Source organism: Hemiscyllium ocellatum, chromosome 35 (assembly GCF_020745735.1).
Source record: "Hemiscyllium ocellatum isolate sHemOce1 chromosome 35, sHemOce1.pat.X.cur, whole genome shotgun sequence".
NCBI classification, from domain to species: Eukaryota; Metazoa; Chordata; class Chondrichthyes; order Orectolobiformes; family Hemiscylliidae; genus Hemiscyllium; species Hemiscyllium ocellatum.
In genome coordinates, this window is record NC_083435.1 from 11052044 (window position 1) to 11078567 (window position 26524).

General features: G+C 45.1%; 1 protein-coding gene across 6 annotated transcripts in view; it reads right to left on the bottom strand.

The window, feature by feature from the left end:
- LOC132832419 (butyrophilin subfamily 1 member A1-like) overlaps positions 1-26524 on the bottom strand; it is a 54061-nt gene that overhangs the window by 21281 nt on the left and 6256 nt on the right. For 3 of the 6 annotated variants that reach the window (XM_060850395.1, XM_060850396.1, XM_060850391.1), the window contains exon 1: positions 2069-2381. The gene's annotated coding sequence lies outside the window, so the exon portion shown is untranslated. Of the gene's footprint in view, positions 1-2068; positions 2382-2725; positions 2798-26524 lie in introns of those variants that run through there. The other 3 variants (XM_060850393.1, XM_060850392.1, XM_060850394.1) reach the window with 2 other exon arrangements.

Sequence of the window (26524 nt, forward strand, 5' to 3'; positions counted from 1 at the left end):
GGCAGCAAATTCAGTCTGGGCTGAATGGCCCATTTCTATTCTGTAATGTTTCTCTGGTTTGCCTGGGACACAGAACGGAAAACTGTGACATTGAGCAGCCTGAAATATCTCCAGTTGTGTATCGCAATAACAGAGCTGGGGAGAGTGGAGGAGGGAGAATCCAGCAAAGTAGAACAGGGATTACAGCTGTGAAACTGGGAACAGTGTGTGCTCATGTTCCTGGTGTTAACTCACTGCTGTGCAACTCACAGTATTAGTTACCAAGTCGCATAGAGACAGAGTCCTTGGTTAAATAGATAGTTCTTGTGGTCAGTGGTACAGCCCCAACATCTGGACCAGGAAAGACAAGTTTAAGACCCACCTGCTCCAGCAGTGTGCTGTAATGTGCTGGTACAGGTTGATTAAAAATCTGTACCATGATCATGTTCAACAAGAGGTTTCTCTCCATCAATGTTCCCTCCCAACTCTCTTCCATATCCTTCTGTTCCTTCCCCCCTTCTGTGTGTTATCTAGCTTGTCCTGAAAACCATTGATGCTAAAACGTTCCTGCGGAAGGTCCACTTACACCGGCCAACGGCACAGTGGCTCAGTGGTTAGCACTGCTGCCTCAGAGTTCAATTCCAGCTTCGGGCGACTGTCTGTGGGCAGTGTGCACATTCTCACCGTGTCTGCGTGGGTTTCCTCCGGGTGCAAGCCCGAAGATGTGCAGGTCAGGGTGAATTGGCCATGCTAAATTGCTCATAGTGTTAGGTGAATTAGTCAGAGGGAAACGGGTCTGGGTGGGTTACTCTTCCGAGGGTCAGTGTGGACTGGTTGGGCCGAAGGGCCTGTTTCCACACAGTAGGGAATCTAATCATCTAGCAACGACTGTCTTATATGTAAAACCTCTCGTCACCCACACAAACGATATCATCCGACCCAAAACAAAACCTTGATTGTTGGAAATCAAAAACAGAAACTGCTGGGAAAGGGACTGAGCAAGTCTGGCAGCATGTGCAGAGAGAATTCCGAGTTCATTTTCGGATCAAGTGACATTTCTTCAGTTCAGAACCTGCTGAGTTTTTACAACAATTTCTGTATTTGTTAGCAACTCTATAAGCTCCTGAATAAAACTGACAGCCTCTCGTAGAATTTACATCGCACTTTTCATCACATCCTAAAGCACACGAAGTACATCTGAAGTGTAGTCCATGTTGGAATGTGGGAAATAAGGCAGGCGATCAGTGCACGGCAAGATCCCATGAACACTTCTTCGGAGAGTCAGTGTACACCTGTTGGGCCGAGTGGCCTGTTTCCACACTGTAGGGATTCTATTTTACTCCATCATTGTTATTCTGTTGATTGACGGATAAATATATTGACCAGGTCATCCCTGCTACTCTTCGAAACAGCGGCCATGGGATCTTTTAGGTCGATCACATCGCCAAAAGGTCAAATGGGATTTTGAATAAAGTCTCATTGATCACAGCGCACTCCCTCAGTATTGCACTGCGATGTCAGTCTGTGTTTTTATGGTCATGTCCTGGAATGGGATTTGAACCCACAACCTCCTGATGCAAAGGAGGGAGTGACAATACTCGATTCACTGCTAATCCTGGGCCAGCTACCGGCCTTCCCGAACCTGTGCACTAGTCCCCAGAACCTGCTCCTTTTCCAATCTGGAGGGAGGGGCAGGGGGTTTCGCGTATTAATTTGACTTCCTTTACTTTAAGATGCGGTTTCTGTTGTAAAGTGGGGAGTCCTTATCAACCTGGGACTATTCCAGCCATGGAACGGGAATCCATTTGGAGCTGGGAACACCCGTACTCCCCTTTCCCACACCGGACCAGACGGGTTGATATTTACCTTCCCTGTCCCCGGGAACCCCCTCTCCCATTCACCCAGACTCTGAACCTTTACCCTCCCACAGCCAGGCCTCCCAGTCTCTTGGCCGGGCCTCTGTTCGGTTCCGGGAATGAGCCTCCACTCCCCCCCGGGACTGAGTATAAGATCCAGGAGCTCCCCACCGACAGGGAGATCGGAGTCAATTACACTGAAACTGAGGAGCTGAAATTACTCCCAAACTCACCCAGAAAGGAAAATCCAAAATTCGGGAAGAGTAATACAGAGCAGCAGCGATCAGAGCCCTTCAGTTTCTACTTGATATCGTCTGCACTCCTCATCTCCACAAATGAACAAGCGGAACATATTCGGGCGTCAACCTCATAAACTGTGGGAGGACAAAGTTCAGAGTTTGATCCAGAGAACTTTGAGCTCAGCTTTCATTAGTTTTTGTTTCCCCTGTAATGCTCCTGCACCCTCTGTAACACTGCAATATTGAAACGTTTGTTCAAATCCCTGCAGCAACACCATCCTATCCCATTGCTAAAAGTCCCCAATCCTACAACACTGTCTTAAATCTGCTCCCCCACCCCCCTCTCCCGCACCCTCCTTCGTACCCTCCCTGGTGTGATCACACCCTTTCTGGGAGGAGTCCAAAGAGTTATGCACAAAGTCCTCTGTAACCTCACGAAAGGTTTCTACAGTGATAATTTCCCTGTTTTGACACGCTGGGATATGGTAAAGGAAGTGTCCCTTCCTTAGACATACCGAATGAATTGGTAGGGAATAGAGGGGTGCGTAACATGTAGAGACAAAAGAGATCTTTGTTTGGAATGGCATCATGTCTTGCTATGCCGAAGGGCCTGTTATTGAGTTGTAATGTCCTTTGTGCTTTGTTCGTTACCTTATAACCACCAGCCCTGCCGCCTGCAAGGATTTGTGAATAAGCAAACAAAGCGCCCTCTGCTCTGATCCGAAGAAACGTCACTGGATCAGAAATATTTGACTCTGCTTTCTCTGTGCAGATGCTGCCCGGTGCAGACCCCGGATGTCTCCGAATGGAACCTATTTGCCGCTGTTCGTTCCCCGGCTCTCCGACTTCACAGAGGCAATTTAATCTGAACTGTCTTTCAAGGGGCTTAAGGGGCTGGGTGCAAGGCGATTTCACATTCTGTCCGTGTTTCCCTCTCATTGAATTCTCGAAACCAGCGTTCCTCTGGGATTCCTGGACAGAACCAACTCGCGAACCAATCTGCACCACTTTTCTCTGAATGTTGTGTTGGTTTGAAATTTAGCATTCTTGCATTTGTCCTGAAGGAGTCGCAGATGAAAACATTCAGAGACAGATCTCCCTTCTCAGGCTAACCGTGCAGTGTTGAATACAGCTGGTTGCTGTTTATGGTCCAGTGATATTGGTAGCAGCATGGATTGTTTTGAGCAAACAGGTTCATGCTTGAGCTGTTGCACAGCCTCTTAAAAAAAACCTCAGCACTGGTCAATGGAAATTAGTCCTTTCCATGATTCAGGCTTGCCTCTGTTAAATAAAATGTGAATAAAGCAGCAGAAGTAATTTGAAGGAATCCAATAATATCTGAGCATGCACAACTCAGTGATATTACATGGTCACTTGTGATAAGAACTGTAATGTTGTGCAGATGAGATAGAAGCTTAAGAACCAAAATTCAGAAGAGTAACATTCAATCCCTAATGGGCATGAGAGAACGAGTTGGCATTTACAACAAGTATCATCACGATAAATGATTCCAGATATTTACAGCTAAACTGAGATTCTCAAATTCCCATTTGTTATTTAAGCTCACATACTCTTATTAGATCAGGCCTTTGAATTAATAAAATAACACTATGTTAAAGTGAAGAGGTAAATATAGGAACAAAGGTACTGGGGTAGGCAATTCAGCCTCTTGATTTGTTCCAACATTCAATGAAATCATGGCTGATTTATGGCCTAACTCCATATAGCTGTCTTTCATCAATACCCCTTAGTACCCTTGTTTAACAAAACTGTAGCGATCTCAGAGTTAAGTTTAACAATGATCCTGCATTCACTGGCATTTGTGAAAGAGAGTTCTAACATCTACCACCCTTTGTGGTGACATGGTGGCTCAGTTGTTAGCATTGCTATCTCCCAGCATGAGGGAGCTCAGGTTGATTCCAAACTTAATGAACTATCTGTGTGATGTTTGCACGTGCTCCTTGGGTTTGCATGGGTTTCCTCCAGAGGCTCCAGTATTCCTCCCACAGTCCAAAGATGTGCAGGTTTGGTGGATTGGCCGAGCTAAATTTCCCATAGTGTCCAGAGATGTACAGGTTGATGCTTTAGTCATAGGAAATGAAAGGAAATGGGGGTAGGTCTTGCTAGGATGCTCCTTGGACAAACGTTGTGGACTCGATTTGCAGAATGGCCTGCTTTCACACTTTTGGGATTCTATGATTGTGTAGTACTGCCAAACATTTCTCTTGGACTGTTCTGTCCTAAGTCTCAGGCTCTGCCCATTACTATGAGAATCCTCAAATAGTTTCTCGGTACCTACCCTTTCTTTTCCCATGAATATTCTGTGAGGGAAATGTTTGAATTGGGAAATTGGAGATAGAAAAGTAAGAGGGAGCAGTATGCTCATTCAGTATCGTTCTCTGTCCACCTCTCTTTATCTCTCCCTCACAACTCAGGAACAACCCAGGCCTGGAGAGATTAATTTATATTTTATGAACCTTCCCTTTAAAACCAGGCTTCTGTTTTTGTTTTTCACTTCTTTGTGTATGATGTTACAGAACATACATAAGAACAAAGGAACACTCGAGGACTTGGTCTCCACAGCCTTCTATGGTAATGAGTTCCAAAGATTGAGCAACCTCTGGTTCAAGAAACACCTTCTCATCTCAGTTTAAAGGTTCGTTCCTTCCCTGAGGCTGTGCCCTGTCTCCCATGTCTCCCAAAAGTGAAAACATTTTCTCCACCTCCACTCTGTCCAGGCCTCTCAGTATTTTCTAAGTTTCAAACAGATACCACTTCATTCTTCAAAACTCCATCACATACAGACTAAGTGTCCTCAACTGCATCTCATATGGCACATGCTTCAACCCCAGGATCATTTATCTAATCCTCTGTGGACACCCTCCAAGATCAATACATCCTTCTTTAAAGATGAGGTCCAAAACTGTTCACTTTATCACTGAAATGTTGAATGATCAATTGAAATGTTGAATGATCAATAGGGAAAGAGGCTGGTTGGCCCATAGAGTTTGTGTTGACCCATTACTAGAGTAAGAGCTGAAAATGTGTTGCTGGAAAAGCGCAGCAGGTCAGGCAGCATCCAAGGAACAGGAGATTCGACATTTCGGGCATAAGCCCTTCTTCAGAGTAATTCACCCACATACATTGCAATGAATTATGTTGGTCAGATCATGTTGATTTTTGCCGTCCTGGCCATATACATTTTATACCTTCATGGATCCAACATAGAGTCTGGGCACTGAGTGTTTGCACTGCAATTTAAAGGCTGCTCTACTGAGCTTGACTGTTCCTGCTCTGAGTCTGCTACATTTCCGTCTCTCAGATTACCTATTGTCTGCCTCTCAGTAAATGCTGTAAACTCTTTTTTAAGCATTCTGAGATGCAGAATTTTGATTATAGCTCTCTGGCAATGTTCTTCTAGTCCCGTTTATGCCAATTCTCAATAGCATGTCTGTCTAATATCACACTAAATTACCATAAGCATTTTCAATCCCATAAAGCTGAGATTTCCTTCCGACAGAATTTCAAGGAATGAATTCCAGATCCCAATGTCTCGCTATTCATGAAAGGCTAATGCTGCTGTTGCTTTTGATTAATTTGATGATCACTTTAAGTTATAGAGTCATAGAGATGTACAGCACGGAAATAGACCCTTCATTCCAACCCATCCATGCCTACCAGATATCCTAAATTAATTTAGTCCCATTTGCCACCACTTGGCCCATGTCTCTCTAAACCCTTCCTATTCATATACCCATCTAGATGCCTTTTAAATGTTGTAATTGTACCAGTCTCCACCACTTCCTCTGGCAGCTAATTTCATAGCAATTACAGAAATGTGGTTCTGGGATGGACAGATCTGGCAGCTTAATACAAATGCCAAAGGAAGGACAGAAAGGGGAACAAGACAGCCCATCTGTTCTTGTTACGAACATTTCTGTTAAAACAAGCAGAGTCTCACTCGTCCTCTATTTTGTCCAGCTCCATGATAATTTTGAACAAAACTTGTAAATCTCTTTTCAAGTATGTCACCAGGGTTGGAGGGTTTGAGCTGTAGGGAGAGGCTGAATACAATGGGGCTATTTTCCTTGCAGCATCAGAGGCTAAGTGGTGACCTTATAGAGGTTTATAAAATCATGAGGGACACGGATAGGAGATACAGACAAGACCATTTCCCTGAGATGAGTGAGTCCAAAACTAGAAGGCATAGATTTAAGGTGAGATGGGAAAGATTTAGAAGGTACCTAAGGGGAAACACTTTCATGCAGAGGGTGGTGCATGTATGCAATGAGCTGCCAGAGGAACTGGTGGAGGCTAGTACAATGACAAAATTTGAAAGGCATCTGGATGGGTGTGTGAATTGGAAGGGTTTAGAGGGATGTGGGCCAAGTTCTGGAAAATGGGACAAGATTAATTTAGGATATCTGGTCAGCATGGACAAGTTGGACTGAAAGGTTTGTTTCTGAGCTGTGCATCTCAATGATTCTATGATTGCATATATATCAAAAGTTCAGCACTCCTGCAACTCACCTACAGGAAGCATCACTAAAACTCATGCCATTTGAAACATACCCATTCAATGTCACCCAGAAGAAAAAAAATTACATTCAAAGAGTAAAAAAAACTGTAGATGCTGGAAATCAGAAGCAAAAGCAGAAATTGCTGGAAAAAGCTCAGCAGGTCTGGCAGCATCTGTGGGAAGAGTAACAGAATTAATGTTTTGTGTACAGTGACCCTTCATCAGAACAATGAAGAAATCATTTTTATATTCTCATTGTCATTTCATTCCACGGACTTCAATGATACTTCTAATTCTTTAAAGTGACAATTTTTCCAATACCTCTTCAAATCTAGAAATACATTCACATCTCAATCCCAACAGTGCCTCCATTAGAAGGCTCAATCTATTTAGCTAAAGGTGATTTGGTTTTAACAAACCCACACTGTTTTCCTCAATTAAACCACACTTGCTTAACTCTGTCCAAGATATTCCTAAATGATCTAGAAGAGGGCACTGTTGGTTTATGAGGATGTTGCCTGGTATGGAAGGTGCTAGCTATGAAGAGAGGTTGGGTAGGTTAGGTTCATTTTCACTAGACAAACGGAAATTGAGGGGGGGACCTGATTGAGGTTTACAAAATCATGAAGGGTATAGACAGGATGGATAGAGACAAGCTTTTTCCCAGGGTGAAGGATTCAATAACAAGAGGTCATGCTTTCAAGGTGAGAAGTGGAAAGTTTAACGGGGATACATGCGGCAAGTACTTCACGCAGAGGGCAATGGGCATTTGGAATGCATTGCCAGCAGAGGTAGTCGAGGCAGGCACGGGAGATTCATTTAAGATGCGACTGGACAGATGCATGAGTAGGTGGGGAGCAGAGGGATACAAGTGCTTAAGAATTGACTGACAGGTTTAGAGAGTACATTTGGATCGGCTCAGGCTTGGAGGGCCTGAAGGGCCTGTTCCTGGGCTGTAAATTTTCTTTGCTCTTTGTTCTTTGTTCTAAAAGTCTCCATCACTGAGGTCGATCTCACTGAGTTGTTGATGCTTGACTTACACTTACACTTGTTTTGAACATGCTGAAGCATTTACGATTTTGCAAAATTATAACATTTCAATCTTATGACTCCTAGTCTCATTATACCCGCATCATCGATTCTCCTGCTCCTTGACTGCTTGCTGTGCTTTTTCAGCATCGCATTCTAGGGGTGGCGTGGGGGCTCAGCAGTTAGCACTGCTTCCTCACAGCATCAGGGTCCCAGGTTCAATTCCAGCCTTGGGTAACAATCTGTGTGGAGTTTGCACATCCTCCCCCTGTTTGCATGGGTTTCCTCTGGGTGCTCTGGTTTCTTCCCACACTCCAAGGATGTGCAAGTCAGGTGAAGTGGCCATGTTAAATTGTCCATAGTGTTAGGTGCGTTAGTCAGAGGGGAGTGGGTTAATCTTTGGAGGATCGTTGTGAACATGGGCCGAAGGGCCTGTTTCCACACTGTAGGGAATCTAATCTAATCTCACTTATAGTAATACCACCCCAGTTAAAGAGCCCCAAGAGAGCTTCCTATTCAAATGTAACATAGATTCCCAAATACATCGGAATTCCTTCACTCCAATTTTATTTCACTTAATTGGACAATATTCACAGACCTGAGCAAAATAAGTCATTTCTCATTGTTATTTAACCATTTGTGGGAAAGACATTACTGCAGCATGGTAAGAGTTTGAATAAAATGTCTTTGACATTTTTAGTACGATGACAAGAAACAACCCGAACGAAAACAAATGATGAAACGCCCAGTGGTCCTGGCAGTATGAGAATGACACGAGCTCCCTGCCAGAGTGCACATTGAAGGGAGCCGGGCATCACAGCAGCTGCTGGTCACTCAGTTCCTGTCCCCTCATCCCAAAAGGAAATCTGAGACTCCCCTCTGAAAACAGAAGAATTGCCCAATATGGTGAAGATAAGATTTTGGGAGGTTTGTGAGTGGAAATCTTTATAGCTGCTACTGCAGGAATAACATTCACTCCAGGATATTAGTAGAAAACGGGACAATTGTTTCTCCATTCAACTCTTCAAACTGTCTTCACCACTTCTCTGTCTCTGCCTTGCTGGGAAGTGATTTGGTGTCCCAATGGAAAGACTGCATTGTCCCTGCAGTGAAATGATTTGGTGTTCCCTGGAAAGACTGCACTGAACCCAGTCTGAGAACCAGTGACTGATTCATCTCCAGTATATCATTCAACCAGTTTATTTGGAAGCCGTCGCTTTCCAGGCGATGCTCCTTCATCAGGTGGTTGTGGAACTGAACAATAGGACACGGAATTTATTGCAAAAGATGACAGTGTCATGCAATGGAAATGATATTTTGAACAAACTAGATTGTTGTTAAGTCTTCCATCTTTTAGAATGAGTTGTAGGTTTCGGTTCATTAACATGTAAATCCCAGAAATTTTTTTCAATCACATTCTCGAGATAACTCAAGGTATATTTAAAAAGAAAGATGACAACTGAACTCGGACAATGCATTAAAGGTGTGAGGTTAGAGTCAGTCTGTATCCCATCTTGAGTCAGACTGGTTCTATTTCCAAAGTGGAATTTACAAAATACTACATGGATTGATGACTGCATTGACTGCCAGCAGATTATGCATTTTCTGAGCAAAATAGAATCTATCTCCAAATATAATTCTATACATAGAAATTCGCCCCACAGACATGTCTGGCTGTGTGCACGCAGGAGAGAGAGAGAGAGAGAGAGAGAGCGTGTGTGTTTGCATGTGTGCAAGCTTGGTGAAGTGGGTGTGTGAGTGTGACGGGGTATAAGCCTGCAACAGGGAACCTGCGTGGATGTGTATAGTAGGTGTGTGAATGAGAGAGTTTGTATGTATGAGAGTGCCTGTGAGAGTGTGTGAGTATGTAACAGTGTGTGTGTATTTGTGCTTGTGTGTGAAAGAGAGCGTATCATGTGGTGGGATCACCTGTAGTGTGACATGAACCCTGGGTCCCGGTTGAGGCCATTCTCATGGGTACCAAGCTTAGCTATCAGCCTCTGTTCAGCCACTTTTGCTGTGGCCTGTCTGAAGTCTGCCTTGGAGGATGGTCACCTGACAATCCGAAGCCAAACATCTCTGACTGCTGAAGTGTTGCCGGACTGGGAGGGAACAGCCCTGTCTGGCAATTGTTGCGCGGTGTCCATTCATCCATTATTGTAGCGTCTGCATGATCTCGTCAATGTACCATGTCTCGGGGCATCTTTGCATGCAGCGTGTAAGGTAGACAACATTGGCCAAAGGCAAGGATGCCTTGAGGCATGGGACATTGGCAAGACCATGCAGACACTACAACAACGGACGAATGGACAATGCGCAATAATCAGCAGCATGGGTGTTCCTTCCCAGTCAGCAAATACTTCAGCGGTCAGGAACATTTGGCCTCGGATCTTTGGGTGACCATCCTCCAAGGCTGACATTGGGGCAGCAACAGGGCAAAGCAGCCAAAAAGAGGCTGACAGCCAAATTCAGTACCCATGAGGATGGCCTCACCCTGGACCTTGTTTTTTGGATCATTGGAATCTCTTTTGGGGTAGAAGTGACCTGTACAAGAAGGACCAATTGCACCTAAATTGGAAGGGGACTAATATGGAAGTTTGCTCGAGCTGCTCGAAAGGATTTAAACCAGTAAGTTGGTGGGGGGTGGAGAGGAGGGCGGGTGCAGTGAGGAAAGATATCAATCTGAGACTGGTACAATTGAGAACAGAAGAGAGTCAAACAGTTAAGGCTGGCAGGAACAAAGTAGGACTAATAAGTTAAACTGCATTTATTTCAATGCAAGGGGACTAAAAGGGAAGGCAGATGGACTCACAGCATGGTTAGGAACATGGAACTAGGAACTCAGGTTTTGTGCATGAGAAATCATGTCTGACAAACTTGATTGAGTTTTTTGAAGAAGTAACAAAGAGGATTGATGAAGGTAGAGTGGTGGACATGATCTATTTGGACTTCAGTAAGGCATTTGACAAGGTTCCCCATGGAAGATTGGTCAGCATGTTTAGATCTCATGGAATACAAGGAGAACTAGCCAGTTGGATGCAGAACTGGCTCGAAGGTAGGAGAACTAGCCAGTTGGATACAGAACTGGCTTGAAGGTAGAAGACAGAGGGTGGTGGTGAGAGTTGTTTTTCAGACTGGAGACCTGTGACAAGTGGTGTTCCACAAGGATTGGTGCTGGGCCGACTAGTTTTCATTATTTATAGAAATGATTTGGATGTGGACATAGAAGGTATAGTTAGTAAGTTTGCAGATGACACCAAAATTGGAAGTGCAGTGGACTGTGAGATGGTTACCTCAGATTACAACAGGATCCTGATCAGATGGGCCAATGGACTGAGGCGCGGCAGCTGGAGTTCAATTTAAATAAACGTGAGGTGCTGCATTTTGGAAAAGCAAATCAGAGCAGGACCTATAGTCTTAATGGCAAGGTCCTACACAGTATTGCTGAACAAAGAGACCTTGGAGTGCAGCGTCATAGTTCATTGAAAGTTGAGTCGCAGGTAGATAGGATAGTGAAGAAGCTGTTTGGTATGCTATCCTTTATTGATCAAATCATAGAGTTTAGGCGTTAAGACGTAATGCTGCAGCTGTAGAGGGCATTGGTTAGGCCACTTTTAGAATACTGTGTGCAATTCTGGTCTCCTTCCTCTGGAAGGTTGTTGTGAAACATGAAATGGTTCAGTAAAGATTTACAATGATAGTACCAGGATTGGAAGAATTGAGTTATAGGGAAAAGCTGAATAGACTGGGGCTGTTTTCCATGGAGCTTCGGAGGCTGAGGGGTCACCTTAATGAGGTTTATGAAATCACGAGGGGCATGGATAGGGTAAATAGACAAAGTCTGTTCCCTGAGGTGGGGGAGTCCAGAACTCAAAGGTGTAGGTTTCAGGTGAGAGGGGTAAGATATAAAAGAGACCTAAAGGGCAACCTTTTCACGCAGAGGGTGGTGCGTGTATGGAATGAGCTGCCAGAGGTGGAGGATGGTACAATTATAGCATTTGACAGACACCTGGATGAGTATTTGAATGGGAAGGGTTTAGAAGGATATGGGCCAAGTGTTGGCAAATAGGTTGGGATATCTAATTGGCATGGACAAGTTGGATTGAAGGGTCTGTGTCCATGCTGTATATCTCTGTGAGTCTCTAACTGCCTGATATGCAAACTCCCTCCAAGTTATCCACAGAAGCGATAACGTCTCTCCAACACTAATCCTTCAAAAACAAATGAACTGCTAATGCTGGAAATCAGAAACAAAAACGAAAATTGCTGGAATAGCTCAGCAGGTCTGGTAGTACAGATTTAGGGATAAAATCTCATTGATCAGAGCGCTCCCAATACTGCAGCACACCCTCAGTAGTGCACTGGGGTGTACAGTCTGGGATTTTATGGTCAAGTCCTGCACAAGTTAACTTTTTTTCAGATGCGGTCACTGTTGTAACTTAGGGACACTAGTTCAGTGAAACTTGGGACCATCCCAGTCATGGAGCGGGAATCCGTTTGGCGCTGGGAACACTCAGAGTCTCCTGTCTCACACGGGACCAGATGGGTTGATATTTACCCTCCCTGTCTCCGGGAACCCGCTCTCCCCTTCACTCAGGCTCTGTGGCCCTTCATCCTACCACAGCCCGGCCCTCCCATTCCCCGGGGCCGGGTCTCTGTTCGGTTCCCGGGCTGAGTGTGTGATCCAGGGGCTCCCCACAGAAAGGGAGACCGGAGTTAATTCCACCGAAACTGGCAGGAGCTGAAATTATCCCCAAACTCATAGTGGGCGGCACGGCGGTTAGCACTGCTGCCTCACAGCGCCAGAGATCCGGGTTCAACTCCCGCCTCAGGCGACTGTCTGTGTGGAGTTTGCACATTCTCCCCGTGTCTGCGTGGGTTTCCTCCCGCAGTCACAAAGATGTGCGGGTCAGGTGAATTGGCCATGCTAAATTCCCCGTAGTGTTAGGTAAGGGGCAAATGTAGGGGTATGGGTGGGTTTCGCTTCGGCGGGTCGGTGTGGACTTGTTGGCCTGTTTCCACACTATAAATAATCTAATCTAATCATCCAGAAAGAAAACTCCATAATTTGATACCAAAGGAGCAGCGATCAGTGCCTTTCAGTTTCTATTTGAGGTCACCTCTGTCTCCCTTTTTGTAACTTTATGAGCGAGAATTTTGAGGGCGTTAACCTCATAAACTGTGGAAGAACAGTTGTGTTTCAGAGTTTAACACGGAGAATCTTGAGCTGAGCTTTCACCAGTTTACCTGCGTGTCTTCTGTAATATTGCAACACTGAAATGTTTGTTCAACTTCCTGCCCCCTCGGGAATCCCGCTCAGGTTAATTTCCACCATTTGCTGTTTCAAGGAAAGAAAGGTCTCCCCCACACACGCTCTCTTCCCCTGATTCACCCAATGATACCCCCTTAAGTATATTCCTACTGCCTTTATACTCTCCTGAGGATTTACTCGATTTCTGCTGTCTATCCCTGACATTTACTTTCTTCTTTCTCTGAACCAAACCCTCAATTTCTGTCATCATCCCGCATTCCAAACACCTACCAGACTTTTCTTTCATACTAACAGGAATGTACTGTCTCTGCAGTCTCGTTATTTCTGAAGGCTTCCCATTTTCCAGCCCTCCCTTTACCTGCAAACAGCTGCCCCAGCTTATGAAAGTTCTTGCCTTATACCGTCAAAATTTGTCTTCCTCCAACTTAGAGCTTCAATTTTCAGGTCCTGTCTATCCTTTTCCACCAGTATTTTTAAATTTATAAAATTATGGCCGCGGGCCCCAAAGTGCTTCTCTGCTGACACCTCAGTCACCTGTCCTGCCTTATTTCCCATGAGTAAGTCAGGTTTTCACCTTCTCTAGTGGGTACATCCACACACACAGTCAGAAAACTTTCTTGTACACACGTAACAAATTCCTCTCCACCTAAACCCTTAAAACTATGGGCAGTTTTAGTCTATGTTTGGAAAGTTAAAATCCCCTACCATAACCACCCTATTATTCTTACAGATAGCTGAAATCTCCCGACAAATTTGTTTCTCAATTTGCCGCTGACTATTAAGGAGTTAATAATCCAATCCTAACAAAGTGATCGTCCCAGTCTTATCTCTCAGTTCCACCCAAAAACGTTCCTGGATGCATTCCCAGGAATATACTCCCTCAATGCAGCAGTAATAATATCCCTTATCAAAAACACCATCCCCCTCCTCCCTTGCCCTCCCTTTCTATCCTTCCTATAGCATTGGATCCAGGAACATTAAACTGCCAGTCCTGTCCATCTCTGAGCCACACTTCTGTTATTGCTATGATATCCTAGTCCCATGTTCCTAACCTTACCCTGAATTCTTCTACCTTCTCTGTTAGGCCTCTTGCATTGAAATAAATGCAGTTTAATTTATCAGTCCTACCTTATTCTCTACTTTGTTCCTTCCTGCCCTGACTGTTAACTCACTCCCTTTCCCAACTGTACCAATCTCAGATTGATCTCTTTACTCACTATTTCCCTGGTTCCCACCCCCTCACCTTACTAGATCAAATCATCCTGAGCAGCTTGAGCAAATCTTCCTGCCAGTATATATTTGTCCCCGTCCAATACAGGTGCAATCGATCCTTCTTGTAAAGGTCACTTTTACCCCAGAAGAGATTCCAGTGATCAAAAATGTGAACCTTTCTCCCATGCACCAACTCTTCAGCCAAGCGTTCATCTGCTCTATCCACATATCCCTACTCATACCAGCTTGTAGCACAGCTGCAAATGTGTTGCTGGTCAAAGCACAGCAGGTTAGGCAGCATCTCAGGAATAGAGAATTCGACGTTTCGAGCATAAGCCCTTCATCAGGAATAAGAGAGAGAGAGCCAAGCAGGCTGAGATAAAAGGTAGGGAGGAGGGACTAGGGGGAGGGGCGATGGAGGTGGGATAGGTGGAAGGAGGTCAAGGTGAGGGTGATAGGCCGGAGTGGGGTGGGGGCGGAGAGGTCAGGAAGAGGATTGCAGGTTAGGAGGGCGGTGCTGAGTTGAGGGAACCGACTGAGACAAGGTGGGGGGAGGGGAAATGAGGAAGCTGGAGAAATCTGAATTCATACCTTGTGGTTGGAGGGTTCCCAGGCGGAAGATGAGGCGCTCCTCCTCCAGCCGTCGTGTAGTTGTGTTCTGCCGGTGGAGGAGTCCAAGGACCTGCATGTCCTCGGTGGAGTGGGAGGGGGAGTTAAAGTGTTGAGCCACGGGGTGATTGGGTTGGTTGGTTCGGGCGGCCCAGAGGTGTTCTCTGAAGCGTTCCGCAAGTAAGCGGCCTGTCTCACCAATATAGAGGAGGCCACATCGGGTGCAGCGGATGCAATAGATGATGTGTGTGGAGGTACAGGTGAACTTGTGGCGGATATGGAAGGATCCCTTGGGGCCTTGGAGGGAAGTGAGTGTGGAGGTGTGGGCGCAAGTTTTACATTTCCTGCGGTTGCAGGGGAAGGTGCCGGGGGTGGAGGTCGGGTTGGTGGGGGGTGTGGATCTGACAAGGGAGTCACGAAGGGAGTGGTCCTTGCGGAACGCTGATAGGGGAGGGGAGGGAAATATATCCTTGGTGGTGGGGTCCGTTTGGAGGTGGCGGAAATGGCGGCGGATAATACGTTGTATGCGCAGGTTGGTGGGGTGGTAGGTGAGAACCAGTGGGGTTCTGTCTTGGTGGCGGTTGGAGGAGCGGGGCTCAAGGGCGGAGGAGCGGGAAGTGGAGGAGATGCGGTGGAGGGCATCGTCGATCACGTCTGGGGGGAATCTGCGGTCCTTGAAGAAGGAGGCCATCTGGGCTGTGCGGTGTTGGAATTGGTCCTCCTGGGAGCAGATGCGGCGGAGACGAAGGAATTGGGAATATGGGATGGCGTTTTTACAGGGGGCAGGGTGGGAGGAGGTGTAGTCCAGGTAGCTGTGGGAGTCAGTCGGTTTATAGTAAATGTCTGTGTTGAGTCGGTCGCCCGAGATAGAAATGGAAAGGTCTAGGAAGGGGAGGGAGGAGTCTGAGACAGTCCAGGTGAATTTCAGGTCGGGATGGAAGGTGTTAGTAAAGTTGATGAACTGTTCAACCTCCTCGTGGGAGCACGAGGCAGCGCCGATACAGTCATCGATGTAGCGGAGGAAAAGGTGGGGGGTGGTGCCAGTGTAGTTGCGGAAGATGGACTGTTCCACATATCCTACGAAGAGGCAGGCATAGCTGGGGCCCATGCGGGTGCCCATGGCAACTCCTTTAGTTTGGAGGAAGTGGGAGGATTGAAAAGAGAAGTTATTCAGGGTGAGGACCAGTTCAGTCAGTCGAAGGAGGGTGTCAGTGGAAGGGTACTGGTTGGTGCGGCGGGAAAGGAAGAAGCGGAGGGCTTTGAGTCCTTCGTGATGGGGGATGGAGGTGTACAGGGACTGGATGTCCATAGTGAAAATAAGGCGTTGGGGACCGGGGAAGCGAAAATCCTGGAGGAGGTGGAGGGCGTGGGTGGTGTCCCGAACGTAGGTGGGGAGTTCTTGGACTAAAGGGGACAGGACCGTGTCGAGGTATTGGGAGATGAGTTCGGTGGGGCAGGAGCAGGCTGAGACAATGGGTCGGCCGGGGCAGGCAGGTTTGTGGATTTTGGGCAGGAGGTAGAAACGGGCGGTGCGGGGTTGTGGGACTCCCAGGGGATCTCCCATCCACCGCCTCCAACCTCATAGTCCCACAACCCCGCACCGCCCGTTTCTACCTCCTGCCCAAAATCCACAAACCTGCCTGCCCCGGCCGACCCATTGTCTCAGCCTGCTCCTGCCCCACCGAACTCATCTCCCAATACCTCGACACGGTCCTGTCCCCTTTAGTCCAAGAACTCCCCACCTACGTTCGGGACACCACCCACGCCCTCCACCTCCTCCAGGATTTTCGCTTCCCCGGTCCCCAACGCCTTATTTTCACTATGGACATCCAGTCCCTGTACACCTCCATCCCCCATCACGAAGGACTCAAAGCCCTCCGCTTCTTCCTTTCCCGCCGCACCAACCAGTACCCTTCCACTGACACCCTCCTTCGACTGACTGAACTGGTCCTCACCCTGAATAACTTCTCTTTTCAATCCTCCCACTTCCTCCAAATTAAAGGAGTTGCCATGGGCACCCGCATGGGCCCCAGCTATGCCTGCCTCTTCGTAGGATATGTGGAACAGTCCATCTTCCGCAACTACACTGGCACCACCCCCCACCTTTTCCTCCGCTACATCGATGACTGTATCGGCGCTGCCTCGTGCTCCCACGAGGAGGTTGAACAGTTCATCAACTTTACTAACACCTTCCATCCCGACCTGAAATTCACCTGGACTGTCTCAGACTCCTCCCTCCCCTTCCTAGACCTTTCCATTTCTATCTCGGGCGACCGACTCAACACAGACATTTACTATAATCCGACTGACTCCCACAGCTACCTGGACTACACCTCCTCCCACCCTGCCCCCTGTAAAAACGCCATCCCATATTCCCAATTCCTTCGTCTCCGCCGCATCTGCTCCCAGGAGGACCAATTCCAACACCGCACAGCCCAGATGGCCTCCTTCTTCAAGGACCGCAGATTCCCCCCAGACGTGATCGACGATGCCCTCCACCGCATCTCCTCCACTTCCCGCTCCTCCGCCCTTGAGCCCCGCTCCTCCAACCGCCACCAAGACAGAACCCCACTGGTTCTCACCTACCACCCCACCAACCTGCGCATACAACGTATTATCCGCCGCCATTTCCGCCACCTCCAAACGGACCCCACCACCAAGGATATATTTCCCTCCCCTCCCCTATCAGCGTTCCGCAAGGACCACTCCCTTCGTGACTCCCTTGTCAGATCCACACCCCCCGCCGACCCGACCTCCACCCCCGGCACCTTCCCCTGCAACCGCAGGAAATGTAAAACTTGCGCCCACACCTCCACACTCACTTCCCTCCAAGGCCCCAAGGGATCCTTCCATATCCGCCACAAGTTCACCTGTACCTCCACACACATCATCTATTGCATCCGCTGCACCCGATGTGGCCTCCTCTATATTGGTGAGACAGGCCGCTTACTTGCGGAACGCTTCAGAGAACACCTCTGGGCCGCCCGAACCAACCAACCCAATCACCCCGTGGCTCAACACTTTAACTCCCCCTCCCACTCCACCGAGGACATGCAGGTCCTTGGACTCCTCCACCGGCAGAACACAACTACACGACGGCTGGAGGAGGAGCGCCTCATCTTCCGCCTGGGAACCCTCCAACCACAAGGTATGAATTCAGATTTCTCCAGCTTCCTCATTTCCCCTCCCCCCACCTTGTCTCAGTCGGTTCCCTCAACTCAGCACCGCCCTCCTAACCTGCAATCCTCTTCCTGACCTCTCCGCCCCCACCCCACTCCGGCCTATCACCCTCACCTTGACCTCCTTCCACCTATCCCACCTCCATCGCCCCTCCCCCTAGTCCCTCCTCCCTACCTTTTATCTCAGCCTGCTTGGCTCTCTCTCTCTTATTCCTGATGAAGGGCTTATGCTCGAAACGTCGAATTCTCTATTCCTGAGATGCTGCCTAACCTGCTGTGCTTTGACCAGCAACACATTTGCAGCTGTGATCTCCAGCATCTGCAGACCTCATTTTTTACTCCCAGCTTGTAGCACAGAGAGTAATCCTGATATTACAACCCACAAGAACCTCGTTTTTAAATTCCTGCGTAACTTTCTATATTCTCCCTACAGAATCTCATTCTTTTCACTTCCTATGTCATTGGCTCCAATGTGTACAATGACATTCTACCCTCTCCATTATGGGATCTGTCTAAACTGTTCACCTAAGCCTCTCTCTTTATTTCTACACCACATTTAAACATCGCCATGATTCCAAACAAAAATAAACCTATTCTATTGCAAAAAATTTCCAGTGTTATAACATCTTCGTAAATCTCCTCTGTACCCTCACTGTTGTGATCATATACTTCAAAGGTTGTGCACTGCACTCCGCAGTCTCTCAAGGGGTTTATACAGTAATAATTATCCTGGTTTTGCACTCTAGGCTATGGCAAATAAAGTTTCCCTTTGGTTGAGATGGTCTGGCCTGAAAAAAGGCAGGAAAATGATCAGTAGAGGCAAAATATTTTTTATGCTTGCAAAGCCATCATGTGTCAATGCAGGCTTGGTGGGCCAAAGGACCTCTTCCTGTGCTGTACTGACATTTGGTCTTTATCATGACCTTATAACTCCTTTACCGACCTGCTATCTGCAGGCATTTGCAGAAATGCAAACCAAGCTTCAGCTACTCTGTTCTGAAGAAGGGTCACTGAACCTGAAATGTTGACTCTGCTTTCTCTCTGCAGATGCTGCCCGACTTGCTGAGTTTCTCCAACTATCTCTGTTTTTTGCCATTCTGCTCCTCCTTAATTTTCAACATCCTACTATTTGCACTGGTTTTCCTGCTTTTCCCACCCTCCCTAAATACATCACACTTATGCAACTGGAACCACAATTGCCACCTTTCTGTTGGACTTCAGAGAGGCCATTTATCCTGAGCTGCCTTTCAAGGTAATTAAGGGGCTGTGTATGAATTGATTTTACACTCTGCCCATTTTTCCCTCCCACAGAATTCCTCCTGTGAAAACCAACATTTCACTGAGATTTCTGCACTGAAACAACTTGCCAACCAACCAGCCCCACTTTTTTCTGCATGTTGCGATGGTTTGAAATTCGGCATTCTTGTATTTGTCCTGAGGGAGTGGGTGATGAAAAGATTCAGAAACATGTCTCTCTTTTTAGAATAATCCTGCAGTGTTGAATACAGCTGGTTGCTGTTTATGGTCCATTGATATTGGCAGAAGGATACACTGTTCTGAGCGAAGAAGTTCATGCTTGAGCTGTTGCACAGCCCCCTAAAAGAACCTTAACACTGGTCAATGGATATTGATTCTTTACTTGATTCAGTTTTGCATGTGTTAAATAAAATGGTACAGCAGATGTAATTTAAGGGAATCCCATCATATCTGAACATTCGCAAGTCGGTGCTTTTACTTGCATGGAGTTACAATTACGTAGTCACTTGTGGTAAGAACTGTGTTGTTTGTGCAAGTGAGATATGAGCCAAAGAATCAGAATTCAGATCAGCAAAATTCACTTCCTGATGGACAGGTTGGGATTTACAACTAATCTTATCCCTTTAAAAGATTCCTGATCTTTACAACTAAACTGAGATTCTCAACATGCCATTTGCTTTTCAAGCTCACATGCCCTGTATTATTAGGACAGGCTTCTGGATTCCTAAAATAACACTTATTATGGATCAGGCCAGATCCCCTCAAAACATTTCAAGAAAGTAGACAGGCCCTAACTTTGCTAGTTATCTTAAGCAGGTGTACAGTGAATGCTCCAGGAGTTTTAAACAAAGCAGAATTTATTTTCAATATTATATTTCAATATTTCTTTTTAAGAAAAATGAGGAAGGTTTAGAGAGGGTGCAGGTGAGATTTAGGAGAATGCTGCCTGGTCAGCAGGGCTTGTCTTATGAAGAAAGATTGAGAGAGTTAGGGCCTTTCTCATTGGAGTGAAGGATGACAGGTGACTTGATACAGGCGTATAAGATATTGAGAGGCACAGATAGAGTGGATAGACAGAGACCTTTTCCTGTGGCAGAAGTCTTTATCATGAGGGTACATAATTTTAGGGTAATTGGAGGAAGGTTTAAGGGAGATGTCAGAAGTAGGATCTTTAATCAGAGTGGTAGGCGTGTGGTATGCACTGTCAGCAGTGGTAATAGAGGTGGATACCTTAGGGACACATAAGCAACTCTTGGATAGGCACATGGAAGTTAGTACCATGAAGGGTATGTAGATTAGTCTGATCCTAGAGTGGGATAAAAGACCAGCACAATCTCAAGTGCTGAAGGGCCTGTTTTGTGCTTACTGTTCTGTGTTGTATTACAATAAAACACAAACAAAAGTGAACAGAATATAGAACAACTTGACCTATCCAAAAACCCAACAGACTATCCCAACTTATTGATGCTATTCCGTCTACTTGCGACAATCCCATAAACACTCTTTGGCACAAAAACCAAAATCAAACACAAGGTCTTTAATGAGAGAGAGCAATGGCAGAGATATTCAGCATGGAACATTTTCTTCCATGTCGCTGTTTCTTGGACCAGCTGCCTCACTAACTGGCTGCCTGCTTTCAGTGAACAGTCAGTCTGACTTTTAAAAAATCCAAAACAAAAGCTGAGCTGGGAGAACTGGCCACTCCTCTTATGTTGCACAGGTACTTTTCTTTCAAAACTTGAAAGCCTTTTGACTGAGGCAGTATCTGTTGCTATAATCAAATTGGCCCGAAAACCCTTCAGCCCTTGAGTTTTCTAAATCACTGTCTTTCCGACCTCTCTGAAGGAAAAGCCACATACAGCATAACCTTGATAAAAAAGGAGCGTTGTCACACATTATATTAGATCAAAGAGTTAAATATAGGGACAGGGTCAGCCATTCAGCCTCTCAAACCTATTTCCAATTTTATTGAGATCATGGCTGATTTGTAGCCGAACATCAGATACCTGTCTTTTGCCCAAACACCTTAATACACTTGCTTAACTTTAAATCTTAGGTAGTTAAGCCTTTGATATTGCATTCACTGCCATTGGTGGAAGAGCATCCCAAATATCTATCACTCTTTGTGTGTAGAAATGCTGCTGAACATCCCTGCTGAACGGTCTGGCCCTAAGTCTCAGACTATGCCTCTATTTTACAAATACTTTATCTTTACTTCCCCTATCTTTTCCTGTTAATATCCTGAGACAGAAAGGTCTAAACTGGGAGGGTGGCGAGGGAAGAATTAGCGTGAGCATTCTGTTTCTCTGTCCATCTCAGTTTGATTCTCCATCTCGCTGCCTCTCAGTGCAGGAACAATTGGAACGTGGAGAGAATAATTTGAGTGTTATGTACCTTCACCCAAAAACTGTTCCTATTGTTTTTGTTTTTGACTTTGTGGTGAATGACAAGATAGAATATACATAGGAACAAAGGATGTAAGATCAGGAGTAGATCACTTGTTCTATCATGTTGTTTGACATTCAATGAGATCTCACCTTCACCTTTCTGTCTGTACACCCTAACCTTTCACTCCCCTCTCTGTGAAACTCAATTTTGAAAAAATATAAAGACCCATCCTCCTGTACATTGTTGGGTAGAGATTACCATACTTCCTGGATCTCAGAGAGAAACATCATTTGTCTCTCTGTCATGAAAGGCAGATTTCTCCACCACAAGGTGTCCACCCTATCCAATCCATCAAGATCCGATATCATCCCTCATTTAGCCAAGGCAGTCCTGTCCTGTCTGCCAAATCTCTTCATTCTCTACCTCTCTGTCATTCTATTATCATCCTGAAACAAGGGAACATCACCACCAGCAAGTTCCCCTCCAAGTCACTGATTTCAAACTCTACTGCCACCCCCTCAGTGTCATTATGGTGATATCATGGAACTCCTCCCTGATAGCATTGGATGTCCCAAGAAAATGAAAGCACCTCAGCATCATCCCTAATTATAAACCAGCAACCCAACCAACTGAGCTAACCAACTATCCTCCCTGACCACCATAAAGACATAGGCATTGGTGACTCTGCTTGGATACATTCCTGGAGGTTTCACCACATATCCTCTGACCTTAAATTGCTCCACCTGCCCTTTCCCACCCTCTCTCTCCCACCACTGGTCACCTAGAACATCCATCCTCATAGTAACCATCTGTCCCCAGCCAACCAGAGAGTGAGCAGATCCTTGCACTCCTGATTGGATGCTAAGCATCTCCCATATTTTCATAATCAGCCAATTAAAGTGTTGAAAACAACAGATTCATTCCAAGCCCCTAATGATTTCTGTACCCTACCCTGCAACTGACTGCCTACTGGAAGTCCAGATGCCTGATGCCAGTCCAGGGTCTGTGCTACACCTCTGCCTGGACTTTGCCCAGTAACTGGATCAGGGCTCTGCCTACGCCTGGCCCTGTGTCTGATGCAGAGCTTTGTCTGAACTTAGGGCAAGCAGGATACCTTGTACTCACCAACTGATCAGACTTGGGGCCCACACAGATCCTGTCCACTGAAACACAGCTTTCTCCTGGGTTTAGGATCCAAATCAAATAATCCAATTAAATGAGAGAAACTAACAGAAAATATCTACCTCAGTGATGGTGTTACAAATCAAATCAACAGATAACATAAATACTGAATTAGAAAACTGACTAACATTGTCCTGAAGCTCCTCTGAGAAAAACAGAAAAGACACTTTATGAAGGAGCAGTGATCATGAGTTCAGAAACTCAGAGAATTGTTGCAGTATATTTTAAAGAACACATTGCTGCTACTGAGCACCAGGGTTGGACAGAGGTCCATCGGTACAGACCCAGTATTCTCAACCACCCCGGATATGACAATCCCTTCATCCCCAGGATCATTATTATAACCCTCCTCTGAACAGCTTCCAAAGCCACCACATCCTTCCTTAGATAGGGTGGAGAGCCCAAAACAGATCATAAAATCATTGAAATGTAGAATGGTCAACACAAAAAAAGGCCAGTTGTCACATTGTGTCTGAGATGACCCCATTTAAAGAGCAATACAACGATACTTATTGCCCTGACATTTGCCTGGCAGATCATTCTGATTTTTGCTGATCTGGTCATGTCTATTGCTCTCCTCTCATGGACTCTGTCCCCATGAGCTCTGGGCATTGGGTGTCTACACTGCATTTTACAGGCTGCTGTAACTGAGTTCAACTGTTTCTGCTCTGAGTCTGATGCATTTCTGTCTTTACCTTCTCTGAGATCATGACTTGGAGGTGTCTTGTGTTGGACTGGGATGCACAAAGTTAAAAATCACACAACACCAGGTTATAGTCCAGCAGGTTTACTTGGAAACATTAGCTCATGAAATACTTGCCTCTTCCTCAGGTGATTGTGGAGAAGGTTGTGTTCCCCACTACCATCTGATGAAGAAGCAGCACTTCCAAAGCTGGTGTTTCCAAACAAGCCTGTTGGACTATAACCTGGTGTTGTGTGATTTTTAACTTTCTCTAAGATCAATGACTATCTGTCTCTCAGTGAAACCGGTAAACTATTTAATAACAATCTGGTATGTAGAATATTGACTAAAGCTCTTTAAGAATATTCTTCCAGTGCCTTCTTTGCTAATTTGCAATAGCATGTCTCTGATTAATGTCATACTAAAATCATCATTTATACTTTCATTCCCATTTTACTGTGACTTTCTTGTTAGATAGACAGGTCTGATTGGATCATCCTCCACCTGATTCTCAGGCAGTGGATTCCAGTTCCTGACATCTCACTGTTTCATTGAAACCTTTTTCCTGCTGTTGTTTTTGATTAATTTGTCAGTCACTAGAAATCCATCAGCTCTTGTTCGGGACGCTTCTGTTAAAACAAACAATCATGCTTTCACTATTTTGTCCAGTCACCAGATAATTTTTATCAAATCTTGTAAACCTGCTCAGAATTTTCTCTACCCTCAGGAGAATAACCCACCTATCTGTTCTGCAAACTGAAGTCCTTCGTTCCCAAAACTGTAGTCAATGTATTATTCACATCTTTTGCAAAGTGTCATGCCCAGAATTGGATAGACCTCTCCAGTAGAGGTCAAACAAACTTTTGAAGAATTTCTTCATAGCTTTGTTCATTTTGTACAGATATTTGATTCAAAGTGAAGGACCATATAAATAAAAGGGTAAGTTCTAAAACAAGTGGAGGAACAAACAGTCTTTGATGAATATGTGCACACATCATTGATGATGTAACACTGTGATCAAGAGCTTAAAACCAATAGGTACCATTTCACACAAATTACAGCTTCAAGATGTCAGTTCATTCCAAACGTCTCTGTCCTCTAGCTGTCCATCACTGATCTCCTTGCTGTTTAAATAAAACTACTTTGACGCTATCTATATCATTCGCAATTCAGTCCATGGGCCCACACCCAAGTCATTGAGCTATGCCAGAAAATCAATGCTCCAGGAACTGAGTCAGAAGAAACATCACCGATAAACTCACTCCATCTGGAACAAAATACTCAGTCAGTGCCACCCAGATGGATTCATCTTCAGAAAATAAAGCACAAACAACTCTGCTTGTTGGAATTCAGAAACAAAAACAGAAATTGTTGAAAAAGGCTCAGTAAGTCGGGCAGCATTTGTGAGGAGAGTAACTGAGTTAACGTTTTCGGTCCAGTGACCCTTCTTCAGTCGCTGTCGTTTCATTTTATAGGCTTTAACTTTGAATTCTTTTTGAGTTATTCAGCATGAAATCGATCTTTCCATCCAACCAGTCCATGGCAACGATAATCCCAAACTAAACTAGTCCGGCCTTCCTACACTTGGTCCATATCCCTCCAAATATTTTTTATTCATCTACTTATCTAAACGTCTTTTAAATGCTGCAACTGTACCCGCATCCACCACTTTCACACACGATGCACTCTCCGTGTAACAGATAATTGCCTCTTGTGTTTTTTTCTATTTCTCTCTCACCTTAAAAATATGTCCCCTCTTGAAATCCCGTACCCAAGGGGGAAAAAACACTTGTCATTCATATTATTTATACCCCTCATGATTTTATAAACCTCCATAAGGTCACACCTCAATTCCCTAACCTTCACTGAAAATTTAAATTTTAGGTGACAATTTCACAAATACCTCTTCAAGTCCAGACATCCTCGACCCGAACTGTGTCTTCAAGAGAAAACTCAAAGAATACAATTAAACGTGACTTGCTTTTAACAAAACCCATACTGGCTTTCCTCAATTACACCACACTTGTCTAACTGAAACCAAGATAATTCTTAAAAGTTCCCATCACGGAGGTTGGTTTCACTGCGCTGTTGCTGCTTGTTTTATGTTTGCATTTTAGTTTTGAACAAGTTGAAACAATGATAATTTTACAATATTACAATCTTCAGACACCTAACTTTTAACCTGATTTGAATGAACAATTGAATAGATTTTTTTAAATAAATGCAGGGCTGCATGATACAGACACTGGGTTGGGAACAGCTGAATAGTCTCATCGATGTCTGTCCACAGCTTCAAAGGTTGAAGCAGGTGGACGTTCCCACTGCCCACCTCATTACTATCTCGACATGGCAATGACTGAGGAAACTTGGCATCCTTTCCAGGCAACTAAAACTCCAGGACCCCCACCTGGAGACTCAAAATAATCCAGGTGAGTTTGGAATAGCAGATGTAAGGATACAAATGCTAGAGAAATTTGCAAATAAAACGAACAGCAAGTTTATTTACCGTTTCTTGGATGTAATCACTTTTAAGACATTTTGTTTGTGTTCCAGTGAAACTTAGGTTTTTTAATTGAAGAAACCACTTTCAAATGTTGTTCTGCACTCCATTACAAATTCTAATTATACAGACACAGATGCAATCTGAACAGGTTATACACAGAGTGTATTTGAGTAATGCTGTTATTAAAACAGACATTTATATTGTAGCGATTTAAGGCCCATGTCACTGATGTACAGAATGATGAAAGAACAGGAAATGAGGGATAATTAATAACGGTGACTCCATCCACATGCTGTGCACCAACTGAACTGTTTATGAAACGGTTAAATATCATATGACTATGATATTCACAAGCAGCCAGTTCACCAACATCTAAAGGTTTTCGAATCAGTACTTACAGCATTCTCACTCCATGTGGATACACAAATAGTCTCAAGTCAACTTCCCATTCTAATGTAAAATAAGCTCCCATAGACATAGGTCTGATCTTCCCTCCAATTTTATTTTATTTTCCTGGACAATATTTACAGACCTGAACAAACCTAATCCATTTTCTCCGTATGATTAAATCATATGCGGGATATGGACTACCGCAACATGGTAAGAGTTTGAATAAAA